This window comes from Urocitellus parryii, chromosome 12 (assembly GCF_045843805.1).
Source record: "Urocitellus parryii isolate mUroPar1 chromosome 12, mUroPar1.hap1, whole genome shotgun sequence".
Lineage (NCBI taxonomy): Eukaryota > Metazoa > Chordata > Mammalia > Rodentia > Sciuridae > Urocitellus > Urocitellus parryii.
In genome coordinates, this window is record NC_135542.1 from 74,554,797 (window position 1) to 74,570,498 (window position 15,702).

A 15,702-nucleotide genomic window follows, 5' to 3' on the forward strand; every position below is an offset into this window, starting at 1 on the left:
TGCTGAAAACACATTATTACTAAGCTACACCCCAGATCCTGAGTTCTATATTACCATGATAAGGATTTTTTTAAAAACTAAGTTTAAGAAGAAATTTAAAAGTAACTCTCTGTGTTAGCTTTTCATCACTGTGACCAAAATACCCAACAAGAACAACTCAGAGGAGGAAAAGTTTAATTTGGCTTATGGTTTCAGAGGTTCAGTCCATGGTTGGCCAACTCCACTGCTCTGGGCTCAGAATGAAGGACAACATAATGACAGAAGAGCAATAGTAGAGGAAAGCTGCTTACCTTATAGTGGTCAGAAAGCAAAAAGAGAGGAGACGATACCAGGAATAAAATTTAAATCCCAAAAGCTGGCCACTAGTTAACCCACCTCTTCCAGCCACACCCCACCTGCCCACAGTTACTACCCAGTTATTAGTTCATTCAAATTATTAATCCCTCAAATTAATCAATGATTAGGTTACAGTTCTCATAGTCTTTTCAGCTTTGACCATCCCTGCATTAACACGGCAGTTTTGGGGACACCTCATATCCAAATCGCTACACTTTCCAAAGGTCACAGAGCTAATAAACAGCAAAGCCAGATTTTAAACTCAGATCCATCTGACTCCAAAGCCTCTATGTATGGGTGGGTGTTTGCTAAAGCCACAGTAGACAAAAGCTAATTAATGGAAAATTGACTAACAGTTTTCACTTGAAATATGAGGAAAAAAAATAAGGAGTACTAGAGGAATAAGCAGAACACGTCAAGAGGGCATGCCCAAACTGCAGACACCCGTTTCCCAGAGGTACAAGAAGGCTGACTGTGTTCAACTATCAAGCGTACTTTTACTCAGTAAGATCAGGAACAATAATTGTTAGAGGAAAGTCATCTTAAAGGAGGAAACAAACCATATATACTTTAAACACTCTAATTTGAAAATATATACATAAACCACATCCATAATGCTCATCTGCAGCCTGCAGCTTTACCTCTTTAAGTTACAGCATTGATTTAAAGATATGTATGAGACAAGGTGAATACACACTCCTTCTATATTTTTACAATATTTTTTCATATCTTTTAGTTGTCTCACCCACATCTAATTCAACATCCATTTCTGTTCAGTGATTATGTTTAAGCCAAGTACTGTGGTCAGCACCTATACCATCAGCTACTCAGGAGGCTGAGGCAAAAGGATTGCTTAAACTGAAGAGTTCAAGGCCAGGCTGGGTAACACAGCAAGACCCCATCTCAAAACACAAATACATAATAATGATGATGATGATAACAATAGTAACCACATTTCACTTTGCCCTAATAGAAATAATAATTCTCTTTTCATACTCATAATTCAATGGTTTATTCAATTTGTAATAAAATTGCTTGAATAAAATAATATGAACAAATGTAATAAAAATTTCAGAAATAAGCATAACACTAATTCTTGGTAAGCACACAAGTCAGTTGGTAGGGACAAAAGTATGTTGGCATTCTAGGAAGCAGCCTACCAACTGCAAATACTGAGCATGCCATGGGCACAGTCAGATGGACAGGAGAGAGGAAATGACAACAGTGGTTAATCTACTTTGTGGGTTAAAGTGAAGATGGTTAAGAGAACATCTGCTTAGATTCTATTAGAATCTTCATTCTGTACATTCTTATTAATGTGGACATTTCTTGCACACACAGAAGGAAGATAAAGGATGGGAACTGCTCACTCAGGGATAGGGGATCCTTAATGCTACCCCAGCTTCTCTAGTTTGACAGACTACACTGTCAGTCAGTTTCTCTGGCTGCCCCAAAGCCTCCTGCAGTGCCACCAAGCCTTTCCAGGTTATCAGACTACACCACTGGAGCACCATCGTCACAACTTAATAAATCATATGGTTACTCTAAGGTGTGTGGAAGCTTAGCCATTTGTGAGCAAACCAAATTGGACCAGTTAGTGGAAGCTTAAGTAATTTGCCCACATAATACCACATATCAACAAGACAGCTATTGTTAACTAAATCCAAATGTTCTAATTCCAAGTCTAAAAGCCCAGAATAATTCTCTACATCTTCTAAATCACCAAAACTACTGAAAGAAAGAAAGAAAGAAAGAAAGAAAGAAAGAAAGAAAGAAAGAAAGAAAGAAAGAGAAAGAAAAGTATAGTTACTTCAGATATTGGTTCAGATTTTAAATGCACCATGCTGATAGCACAACAGATCACTGGCCTAATGAAAAAAATACAGGTAAGAACTGTATTCAGTTGAACTGAGAGAGACTTTCATCTGTATATTATCAACACAGGCAAAACTAGGCCATTAACTGACATTTGGGCTTAATGTGACAGTGAACAACAAGGAAATTTTATAACCATTTATGCAAATTACAAAGCACACAAAGTTCCTACAAAAGTTTCAGTGATGCATAGTATTTCTAGACATGTTCCCACTAGGCTAAAAGAAGATGAAGCCATGCCTTGAGTTTACCATATAAACTGTGGAAGCTGTAGGAAATTTCCTTGAAACATATATTCAAGGAAATCTGTTAAAAATATATATTAATCTGTTACATAAATTTCTATAGTTCTTAGATTGTGGTACTGATCATATCTTAGAAAATGATGTCTGAAAACTAGGCTACACTTTTAACTCTTTTTTTCTGACCCAATCATTTTCTATTTGGTATGTTAAACCCAGTTTATCTATAGATCTAGCAGGCAAACAACCTTTAACTTTTTATTTCTATATAGAATATTTCAATTATGTTCATTTTGTTATATGCATTAGAAATAATCAAAATGAGCTACATGTTATATGAAATTTTATTAAAAGCAAAAGCAGAAGAAGCTGGAGCTGGAGCTCAGTGATACAGCACTTGCTTTTAGCATGTGTAAGAATCTGGGTTCAATCCTCAGCACCATAAAAAATAAAATAAAATCAAAACTGGACACAACGATTAAAACAAACTCCTCAACCCTTAATTAACTGTACTTATTAATGCCAACAGTTACTATAGCACAGAACTACATCAAATACATCCATTATATTCTCCACAATCATTCATCACTAGACTGCCCTCACACAATTGTCAAAATCTACCTGGACTGTTATTTCTTTGGCTCTTTTGTATTGCTTTCCACATCAAAGGGATTCATTTGACTTCTGGGTCTTCTATTAACATTTATATTTTCATCATTAATATATTGTGTTTGAAGTTGGTTTCCACTCCTTTGTTCTCCATTTTCTTTATTCATAGTATCTCTCCCCTTCCCCACCACTGATAACAACTAAAACCTCTAGAGGAAATATAAAAAGTGACTACCTAAGAATTCTGAAAAACAAATAATAGATCAGCACAGGCAGTCAATGTAAAGAGTAACTAGTATAGTGGCAATAAATGGAAATGGCACTATCCAATAATAAAACCTGTGCTGGAGTTGAGGAGCCACTATTACCTAGTTGTGTGACCCTGGGAAAGTCATTTAAACATTCTGACCTTCAGTTCCCCCCACCATAAAATGAGTATAAGGCTTCCTCTATAAAATGAACATAATGACACGTCCCTGTATCAAAGGGCTATTAGTGAGGTTCAAGTTATGACACACTGGTAATAGTACTTTGATTGATTGATTGATTGATTTTGGTACTATGGACTGACCACTGGGATGCTTTACCACTGAGCTAAATCCCCATCCCTTTTTATTATTTTTTTTGAGACAAGGTCTTGCTAAATTGCTCAGGCTGGTCTTAAACTCACAATCCTCAGCCTCCTTAGTAGCTAGAATTACAAATGTATCCCAGAACACCCTGTAGCATTTTATTAATTACAAAATACCATATAAATCCTAGGCATGATCAAGTCTAATGATCTCCAAATGCGTTGACTACACACCCAATCAGTAAAAGGTGTTTGAGAGCAAATCAAGGGTTGAATGTTTTTTCCATATGTGGAAGCTACAAAAATCAGGGAAAGATGGTGGTTGGAGAGGAGATCAGACATCATAAAAATATAGGGAAGATTAGTGGAGCAGAAGAAGAAAAATAAGAAAGAGGGAGGAAGGATGGAAAAGGAGGTTATAGAATGAATTTTACAAAATCATGTTATATTCATACATAAGGTTACCAAAGGGAATTTTACCTTTATGCATATGTAGAAAGGACCAATCAAAAATAAATAAAGGAGCCAGGTGCAGTGGCGCACACCTGTAATCTCAGCAGATCGAGAGGCTTAAGAAGGAGTATCGAGAGTTCAAAGCCAGCCTCAGTAAAAGTGAGGTGCTAAGCAACTCAGTGAGACCTTGTCTCAAAATAAAAAATTAAAAAATGGCTGGGGTTGTGACTCTGTGGTTAAGTGCCCCTGAGTTCAATTCCTGGTGCCCCCCACAAAAAAAAATAGTTGGGAAAAAAGTATTTGAGAACCCAATGTGTGAATATTTATTTATACAAAGGTTACATGTGTACTATTAGAGTAACTTTATTTGTACATTGAAATAAACACAGAATTAAAAGAATAAGCTAAAATACAAAAAGGTATGTTTTAAATAACTTCATTTCTTTATTAAAGGCATAAAAACTCTTTAGATATTAATATTTTAACAAAAGCAAAAATGACCAAGTTTTAACTTAGTTCTTAGTGATTTAGCAATTTCAAAATTTAGCAATTCTGGGTCCAGATCCTTGGGCTGTAAAGCCTGACACAGCTGAAAAAATATCTTATAAAAAGCAGATAAACCCAAATGGATGAAGTACATTGTGTCCCAACTGAAATAAGGACTTCATTCTATCCCATTTATCTCATGAAAAAGCTTTTAACCAAAATTCATCTTATAATTCTATTGTTCCCCATATCAATCAATTTATAAGCTAATTAAAAGGCTTTACATTTAAAAAATTTTAGTAAATGCATTCAAAGTCCAGGGGGACTGTTTCTAAGTGTGACAACGTGAGTTTTTTCTAGGTGGTATACCTTATTTTTAGCAAGAAAATCATGTAACAAAAGAAATACTTCCTAGTACCTATTTTCAAAATCATCCCCACATAGCAAAAATTCCTTTTAGAAAGCAGTTATTTCTCTCACTCAGTTAAAATGTCATTTCTTCCTTAAATCAACAGAATTATTACAAAATATGTGTTAGGTTGCATAGTACTGATAGCTACTTATCACCAAGATAAAAAGGGGCAAGAAAAGTGGAAGAACTGTATTTTCATAAAAGCAAATCAGGTAGTTAGTTCATCTTTATGTCCAAGGACTCTTTCCTATATCATGTTCCATGATAATGAACAAACTTTGGTAGGTATAAACAATAACAATGCTCACTTTCATCTCATTATAAAGTACTAAGGACTCACATATTTTAAAGGTCAAGTTTTTTTAAATCACCCATGACAGTATTACTTCATGTAATTCTGGTTTCAGCCCTTTCTCTGTATTAACCTCATTTAATGTTATCTCCATTACCTTATTCTTATACAAAAGCCAGCCACTCTATCAGTGGTCATTCTTACCTAACTTTTCCAAAAATCATCCTCCAGAAAGTCATGACTGTTGTAAACACATCTTCTCTGGTATATCTTTCCTTAAGCGGCCCTCAAAAATGTAACTGTCTATCCTTGTATTGAAACAGAACCTTAACAAATATCTAAACTGAAGTGTGTTATAAATATCATAAATCATCTTCTATCTCAGTATACCAAACTTTCTACCTGCAGGATCCCCTCTCCCACCTCTCCCCTGCTTAACTCTTTAACAATACTATCAATGCTCCTTTAAACAATATATGCCAACAAGGAATGCATTTTACTTTGTCCCCGTATTATTACTGCTAGCTTTACTGTGACAAGAAAAAAGTGTGTCCCCAAAGATATATGAGTTTTTGTTTTTTACTACTGAATAAGAAAGCTCAAAGAGTTCTAAGAGTTTATCATTATGCTTAGTAAATTTTGTAAATACTGACTTAAACATTGATGAAAAAAATCACAGGGTCTGACTTCATGTTCTGGATGCTTAAATTAAATTAGCATCTTGATGACTATGAGTTTTTTATTAGCTAACATCTTCAGGCAACTGACACCTTTTTTTTAAATATTTATTTCACTTATTTATTTATTTTTATGTTGTGCTGAGGATTGAACCCAGGGCCTCGCAAGTGCTAGGCTAGCGCTTTACCACTAAGCCACAACCCCAGCCCAACTGACACCTTAAGGGCAGGGCTTACTGGAAACATTAGTAAAGGTGAGATCATATTTTTTAAATATTTTTCTTGATAATTTTGAAGTTCTTGTCAGCTCCAGTTATATGGTAGTCTCTTTATTTTAGCTTTTTTTTTCACTGTTTTATTTTTAATGTACATATTTAAGGTGTAGAAAATTTTGTTACACTTATCTTAATATAGATACTCTTAACGAAGTAATAACTATAGTTGAGCAAATTAATATATCCATCATCTCATATGTACCCTTTGTGTGTGCTAAAAGTATGTAAATTCTGGTAAATGTACAATATACAACACAATATTATTAACTCAAGTGCTCATGTCATATGGTAAATCTCTAGACTTATTCATCCCACATTATTGCAACTTTATACCCTTTGATCTATATCCTCCCATCTGCTCCATCACCATCACCCTTGTCCCTAGTGACCTAAGTGGGTTGACATTTTTACCATTTAACATGGCTCATAAAGAGCAGGAGGAAGCAGTTCTACAATTATTTCATTGTTCACTTGTGCTTGCATTTTTAGTATTATCCACATAAAATACCACTTCTCTGCAGAAGACAGTTAATCAATTTGAGGAAACTGGTTAAGTTAAAACTAGACAATCATAGGACCACCAATCATATGTTAACTATAATTCACAAAAGCACAGCACATACAGTTGCATGGTCAACCACATGCACCCTACTTTTTAGGACGCATCAAGCTAACCTATGTAAATACATATGTTCAAGTGCTGGGTCATGTGTGTTAATGGGGGCGAGAAAGACATGCAATCTTATAACTATGACCTATTAGATAAAATAAAAAGAAACGTAATCAATGATTAGCAATTACATCTTCCTTCCCTCCATCTTTAAGATGTCTCTCTGGAGCCTGGAATATTTGAGGAATAATTAAAATTATCTAGCTTTAGCATTTTCCTGTATTTATCAAATGAAAGAATGAATCGTGGTCTCAGAATCTCCCCCAAATTAAAAATCTATTCTTCATTTCCCTAACTTGTTTAGGAAACTACAACACAGAAATCTGGGACAATAGGAGAATAATCAAGCTCAATATTACAAAGAACATAAGAACTCTCTCCAAAACCTTTCCATAAAGTCCTCTAGACTCCCCATTCTACCATTAATACTGTATAGAACACTCTCCCTCCCTTCCTGTCCTCATAGAAGTCTAATCCTCCTAAGAAAATTACTTCATTGACCAATTTCTAAAATAGAATTTTCTCATTTTCCACTCACTTGCCACATCTGTCACAAGGTCTAGGAAATAATTGTAGAGTTCTCAAAGTTGTTTTACAACACTTCAGATCCATGCTTTTCTATATTCCAACATGCACTACTTCCTATCCTTCCAAAGTTTGTTCTCCTTTCCTACCTCCTATTGAGACCTTAGGTGCTCTGACTTTTCCCCCAGATAGTCTGAGGTTCCTTCAATTCTCAGTTTTTTCCCCCATCTCGACTAGATTCTTGAGCCCATCACTTCAACTATTTTATCAATTCCTGCTCTGGCAGGTACTAATTCCTCTGTACCTGCTCTGACAATCCCCAGGATTGATCTAAACATTTTCCTATTGCCCCTCAATATAGAGAAGAATAAGCCATACTGGAAAAGAAAGATTACATAACCACATGAATTGTTATCACTTCCAACCTCCATCAGTCAAGTCTTTTTCTGCAACAATTCCAAATCATCAGGTCTCCTATTGAGCTCTCACTTCAATCTTCTTAGCAAAACTTTACCTCTACTTTTGAGTAAACAAGATTTTCCAGGCTCTCCTTCTCTGAGACACTACATCCTCCCATGACCCTACAACCTTCCCTTTTAGTCACTGCACTAAACATCTACATTCTCTTTATTTTTTTAAATTCACATAATTTTTAAAAATATTTTTAATATTTTTATTAGTTGATGGCAGATCTTTATTTTTTTATTTATTTATATGTGTTGCTAAGAATCGAAACTAGTGCCTCACACATGCTAGGCAAGTGCTCTACCACTGAGTCACAACCCCAGCCCCTAATTCACATAATTTTTTACTTAAAATTTTACTGATACACAGCTGACAGGTTATTAAAACTAATTAAGGAATTAATGAATTTAAACAGCTAGATTTATAAGTATCTACCTATAGAAATGTTTCAAAATAGACTATTCATTGAACACTTCTGCCTGTGCCCCACATTTGGAAGTAAAATTACAGACTGAATGGCTAGAAGTTCTCAAATGAACAAGGTATCAGAAGCTTCTGCCTAAGTTACCTTTCCATCTTCAATTTAGGCCACTCTACCTAATCATATCAAAACAAATTCCTTATTATTCTCTTAATATTATTTTCTATAATTTCCAAACTCACAAATAAGGGAGATTATGAGAACTTAAATGAGATGAACAGTTCTTAGGAGTCTTCCATAATAATCCTTAGGTTTTCACTGATTATGAGAATTGTTTCTTTTAAAAATGAACTGTCATTGGAAGCAATTAAGTAGAAGGTGAACTTCCACCACTTAGTCCTCAAAAGCTTTTGGACTGAGTTAGAATATCTTGGGCAGTCCTCTTGTCTTCCCTTTATGTAACAGGAAACATCCCACTCATAGATTTAGGCCAAAAAAGTATTTTTATGATCAGATGTGGAGACCGTGAAAAATGCTCTTCTGTTTTTAAGGGGTATGCTCTCAAAAATCAACCAATGGGGTTGGGGTTGTGTCTCGGTGGTAAAGCGTTTGCCTAGCATGTGTGAGGCACTGGGTTCAAGCATTAGCACCACAAATAAATAAGTAAAGGTCCATCAATAACTAATAAAATATTTTTTTTAAAAAATCAACAAATGTAGGAAACCTGCAAAGTGCCTTAACTCTGCCAATATACTGATGAGGGAAGAAATGGCTAGAAGAATATCAGGAAACATGTGGAAGAGGACATGATTTAGAGCCGAACTTAAAAATAAAAGTCAGTAGATTTAAGAGAAGCATGCCAATCAGAGGACCTTAAAGTCATGAAGAATATACTAGCAAATCTGTGAGGTATATTTGGGAAAACAAGTATTTAACATATAACATTCAGAGTGGGATAGGACAGGAAGGCATTGCAGGGGCCAGATTATGAAAGGCCTTATATGCTTTGTTAGAGTTTGGTTTTTATTCTGAGAGAAATTAGATTGCTATAATAGATTTTTAAAAAGAGACCTGGTATAGTCAAACTTCTGTTTTATTTAATGGTGGTCATGAGAATAATACTAGAAGCCAGGCATTTAGAAGAGTACTGAAATTAAGCATGTCAGAAATGATAGCTGCCAGAAACAAAGCCATGGAAAGGACAGAATAGGAATGGCTTTGGAAGTTATTAACAAAACAGTATTGACAGTAAATGGTAATCTACACATTGTAAATAGTGTTTCTCCAAGATGGAAGGACATCTTTTACCATTGCAACAACTGAGCAGTATTACTAAACTAAGAAGTTACTTTTCTCTACACCACAAGAGAAAATGAAGAATATCATCACAGAAGAAAGTCTTTTCCTATATCAATGTTTTACTTTCAACATATTCTAACCTCCTAACCTTCTCTTTATTACAATTTTGTGGCCTCTTAATGTGCCACTAAGAAACAAGTCATAGAAAGAATGCCTTTAAAAAAAGATGAGAATTAAAGTTATTGTCTCTTTATCTACCTGCATCTACTTATTTGTCTCCCCAAAATGTTAAAAAGCATTCTCCCCAGAATCACATACACCTTAGTGCAGATCACATACATAACTTGGAGAAGAGGAGGTAAAGGCTGACATTTCACATGGTCTTCTTCTTTACACACAAATGGTGGATCCCAAATGTTCACAATCTCCAGTACATGCTATGAGTCAGGAGCAAATGATGTGCTCAATGGAGGCTTCATCTTGTGCCCATGGCCTAATCCTGATGAGGAACTGTCACATGGAAACCCCCAAAAGAGTCATGGCAAGTAGAAAAGACAAGAGGGACTCAGCAGCCGGTTCTGGTGCTATCTCTACAACAGCCTTTTTCATGCCTCCTTATAACCAGGAGATTCAGTTCCCCTTCCCTTTCTGGAATGTTACAGAAGAAGCCTCTTGCAGCACATATCTCTATAGCTTCCTTTCATCATCTTGAAAACCAACAAGAAACCTAAGCAAAACAAGAGCTCTTATGAATGGGCAAGTTCTTTAACTTATAGATAGTTATTTTAACTTAGAATAACCTTATTCTAAGGTTCTAAACTCTGCAACTCAGGCCTGCCAAGAAGGACTGATCATCAAGAAAACAACAGGTATATCTCATTTTCAAATCAAGGACCATGAACTCTACCTTAACCCCTTAACAATCTTCAACACCTGGTACCAACAATCTCCTCATAGCCATGGTTCTACGCCTTTTATAAAAAGTTGATCCTTTAACAATTCAGGTTTAAACTGCACAAGTCCACTTAAATTTATTTATTTATTTAGATTTGCAACAATTTGAAAAACAATGCAGACTTAACCTAAAAATATTTTTAAAAATCAAGAAAAAGTTAAGATACAAATGTCGAAAATGTCTCTTATTATTTAAAATATACACAAATATACATAAAATATACACAAAAATTTATTATATAAAGCCAAAATTTACTGAACCTGGGGTACACAAACAAACCATACATAGCACCATTCTCAATTTAAAAAAAGCAAACTTAAAGATGAACTATTAAATCATAACTGCAAAAACTTCATAGTAATACATGAACTAGTGAGTAATTTCATGTCCACCTGTTCTTGCTATTGCAGTGAGCTCACATGTTGCAAGTATTCCTAAAAACGCCATGTGATGCTAATCTCTCCCTGTGAGCAGTTCCTTCCTCCTATAAATTGCATACTTCCTTACAAAAGTAATCTCTCACTATCCATAAATATTTTTCACAGTATATAATATGTACAACATACAAAATATATACTAATCTACTTTTATTGGTAAGGCTTCTGGCCAACAGCATGTTATTAATAGTTAAATTTGGGGGAGTCATGTTACATGTGGAGTTCAATTAGCAGTGTTGGAGTAGAGGATGAACCCCAGAGGAGGGGGCTAAACAGCCCCACCCACTGCTGCTGGTCTAGTTACCAATCACATTCTAGCTTCTGTAGTCAGTCCCACTCACCATCACCACAACCAGAGGCCAAATCTCAGCTCCTGCCTTCAGCAGGGCAGACACCAAGCTCAGCACCATGGACAGTGGCATACGGAGTGCAGGGCTGGGGTACACATCAATGGCTCCTGCTGGCAGAGGCAAGTAACCCAACAAAGGTTTGGGGAACAATAAAATGGTTCAATGTAAGAAACAGATATAGATGATTTCAACAGGAATGATAACCAAAAAAAGGTGTATTTTTACACTAAACTGCCATAAAGAATACCTAGGAAATACCTTCATAGTATAGGAGTTGTAAACTATAGATTTTGATGTTTCTGAAGAAGGAAAGTGTATGAAGGCAGAAAATGTTACATGTCTTGGTGGAGTTCCAGTTCAAGACAGCAAATATGCAACAGACCAAAACTATGGAAGATGCTATCTGTGCTATGTTGTCCAGGACCTCCACATAATTACTAGCAGAATTACCAGAAAAAAATGGGAATGGAGGGAAGAATGAGGGATCAGAGAGGTCCTCAAAGGGGAGGCCCAACAATGCTGACCCTACCTCAGATGTTTCACACCTCACTATGTAGGCAGACACTATGGACACCCATCACAGTATTCTAACCCTCTTATGCAGGGAAAAGTAATGGAGGGTGCTGAAAACCAAAGAGCAGCGGAACAAGGTAGAAGAGTGAGACAGAAGATGTATGGAGTTACAGACCACTATTCTACTGGTGCCTCCTCACCAAAGACAGCCTAGAGAGGACAGCAATACAACAGATAAGAAAAATCAAGGAGATAAGACTTAAGTTAAGCAGCCACCTCAGTACTTCTCCAATTTCAATTACCTGACAAACACCCCAAGATAACAAAGAGACAAAAGCAGCCAACTCACCAGCTGAGAATTCAATCATTCCTAAAGCTGAGTAGGGTGGGGCTGAGCAAATGTCAGCTTACCACCTTCACCATTGTGTGCCATCCAAGAAGAAGAAATGAGTATGAAATTCCAGCAATAAGAAATAAACAAGAGATCAGACCAACATGGCTGCCAGCGAAGAGGCAGCACATACAATGCCTCCGTGGTAAGGGGATCAGAGAGACTCATTAATACACCCACATGCGTCCTGCTGAGAGACTTCAAGCAAAATTCCACTGAAAGGAGACCTTCCGGGAACTAGTAAGTTTAATTGGAGGTGTCAGCTTGTCACAGAATACTGAATCTCGGCAACCCAGAGCAGGGGCACAGTCCCGCCGGGGCCGCCAAATGGCGGCTGCCTACACGTTGCAGTGAATATAGGAGCGGACACTGACCACCTGGACCCCCGCGGGAGGGCTCCGTGAACCGCAGCCAACCACCGCCCACACGCTGCAGCGTTCTTGGGAGGAGTTGCTGCCTGCCTGGGCCCCCGCAGCCCGGTTCTGTGAACCTCCGGTGGCTACCGCCCACACATTGCAGTGAACTTGGGAACGGTTGCTGCCTGACTGGGCCCCCCGAGCTGGCTCTGTGAACCGCAGCCGGCCGCAGGCCACACGCTGCAGCGAGTTTAGGAGCGGGCACTGCCTGCCTGGGCCCACACCGCCCGGCTCCGTGATCCGCCACCTGCCGCCGCCCACACGTTGCAGCGAGTTTAGGAGCCGGCGTTGCCTGCCTGGGCCCCCGCAGCCCGGTTCTGTGAACCTCCGGTGGCTACCGCCCACACATTGCAGCAAACTTGGGAACGGTTGCTGCCTGACTGGGCCCCCCCGAGCTGGCTCTGTGAACCGCAGCCGCCGCTCACACGCTGCAGCGAGTTTAGGAGCGGGCGCTGCCTGCCTGGGCCCACACCGCCCGGCTCCGTGATCCGCCACCGGCCACTGCCCACACTTTGCAGCGAGCTAAGGAGCCGGCGCTGCCTGCCTGGGCCCTCCAGGGCTGGCTCTGTGAACCACAGCCGGCCGCTGCTCACACGGTGCAGTGAACTTGGGAGCAGTTGCTGCCTGCCTGGGCCCCCCGGGCTGGCTATGTGAACCACAGCCGGCCGCCGCTCACAGGGCGCAGTGAACTTGGGAGTGGTTGCTGCCTGCCTGGGCCCACACAGGCTGGCTCTGTGAACCGCCACTGGCTGCCGCCAAGCGGCCGCTGCCTACACCCTTGCAGTGAGTGGGGGAGCAGGCGCTGCCTGCCCGGCCCCCGCCGGCCCGACTCTGTGAACCTCCTCTGGCGGTTTGGAGCTGCAGATGACCACCCTCCACCTGCCAGCCGGGTGCTGCAAACGACCCCTGACCAGCTCTGCAAAAGGCCCCGCCCACACGCCGAACAGCAGGAGTGGAGACCTGCCCAATCCGGGAGGAAGAACTGCTGCACAGTGATTGACTCCCGTCTACTGAGAGGAGAAACTTGGCCCGGTGGACATAGCTCCATCTACTGGAAGAGCAGTTAATAGAACTCTAGGACAGCATTTATAAATTTTTTTTTTTTGCAGTCTTTTTAAATGTCTTTTTAATCCATCTTATTTTATTTTATTCTAATTTTTAATTTCATTTTCCATTTCTACTATTATTATTTTTCTTTAAATTCCTTTTAATCTTCTATTTTTTTCTATCCTTCTTTTCTCCTGTCTTTACATTTCTTTTCAATTTTCTTATTCCCCCTTCCTTGAATTCTACCTGCTTACTCTCATTCTCTTTAGTGACTTCTTCCCATCCCTTCTAATACCTTTCCTCCCAAGCATCAAATATATTTATAGGAGTAAACACTAACTCAGCAGTCAAACAGAACAAGAAACAATATGAACAGCATGAAAAAGCAAGGAAGAAAAGGAGTGCAAACAATGCAGGGCAGCCCAAATATTCAGGAGGATATAGTCACCAGAAAAATGGTCATATAAAGAACTCATGGAACACCTGAGACAGATGGAACGGAACCTTAAAGAGGATACAAGACAGCAAATTCAAGCAGCAAAAGAACACATTGAGAATGAATTACATAAACAGATAAAAGAAGAAGTTAAGCACCTTTATCAGGAGATAGAGATTATAAAAAAGAATCAAACCATAATCTTAGAAATGAAGGAAATTATAAACCAAATTAAAAACTCAAATGAGAGTATCATTAATAGAGTGGAGCAAGTAGAAGCCAGAACGTCAGATAATGAAGACAAAATATATCATCTGGAAAAGAGTCTAGCCAACTCAGATAGGCTGGTTAAAAATCATGAGAGAAACATACAAGAGATATGTGATAATATAAAAAAACCAAATTTAAGAGTCATTGGGATAGAGGAAGGGATAGAGATTCAAACAAGGGGAATGAGTAATCTACTAGATGAAATAATCACAGAAAACTTTCCAGAAATAAAAAAGGAGGGGTTAAGGGTCCAACACGTGAATTTGGGAACACATTCAAATCATAGCAAATGTATAAATTCTTTGAAAGACATAAATGAATGATTGAAACTGACTCTAAGAAAAAAAAAATAGATAATCTGAACAGACTGCCCATAAGTGCAGAGGTTGAAGAGATAATCAGAAACGTATCCCTCCCCACAGTGACATCCAGAGGCAGAAGGTTCTGAGGGAGGACAGAAGAGGCTGGGCGCCGAGCAATCACACAGAGGAGGCAGGTTTATTGACTGCAGGGTTCAGAGGTGGCTCTCGCCTTAGAATTCTTCCTTGGAACAAAGATTTTGGAAATTCTTTGAACTTTATACCCAGTGCCAGGAGGGGTTTGGAGATGTACATGAAAATATTTTTCCTGGGTTCCAACATGGCGGCCGGCGAGGAAGCAGCGACTCCAACGTCTCCACTTTAACGGGATATGAAAGACTCATCGAAACAGCTGCAGCCTAGCTACGGAGGAACTTCTAGCATAACTTCCTTAAGAGGAGAGCTGCCGTGAACTGGTAGGTTTACTCGAAGTGACAGGTTGCCCCAGAGAAGTGGATCTTGGAAGGCCACGCGGGCACAGAGGTCTAGTCCCCCAACCATCAGCCGCTCCGGCAGGCGGCTCCCCCTGGAGGCCTAGCTCTCGCCCTGGGAGAAGCGGCCCCACCCGCCCGCTTCCTAACCTGGCGGCCACAGCTACTCAGCGATAAAGGTGCCCACGTGGCGGGTGCAGAAGAAGTTAAGTCCTGCAGACGCCAGCCGCCTTTGCAACCCGCGGGAACCCTGAGCGGCTTGGCCCTCCCCGCCTGAACCGGCGGCGGGTGCAGAAGTTAAGTCCTGCAGACGCCAACCGCCTTTGCAACCCGCGGGATCCCTGAGAGGCTTGGCCAGCCCCGCCCGAACCGGCAGTCCTCCAACATACGGGCTCCCCCGGGAGGCCTAGCTCTCGCCCTGGGAGAAGCGGCCCCACCCGCCCGGGTCCCAACCACGCGACCGCAGCTACTCGGCGATAAAGGTGCCCC

General features: G+C 39.4%; 1 protein-coding gene and 1 pseudogene across 3 annotated transcripts in view; one reads left to right on the plus strand and one right to left on the minus strand.

Moving 5' to 3' along the window:
- Nucleotides 1-15,702, minus strand: part of Asb3 (ankyrin repeat and SOCS box containing 3) — a 129,844-nt gene that overhangs the window by 1,508 nt on the left and 112,634 nt on the right. The gene's annotated exons all lie outside the window — the stretch shown is intronic.
- Nucleotides 11,560-12,313, plus strand: LOC144249827 (Y-box-binding protein 1 pseudogene; annotated as a pseudogene).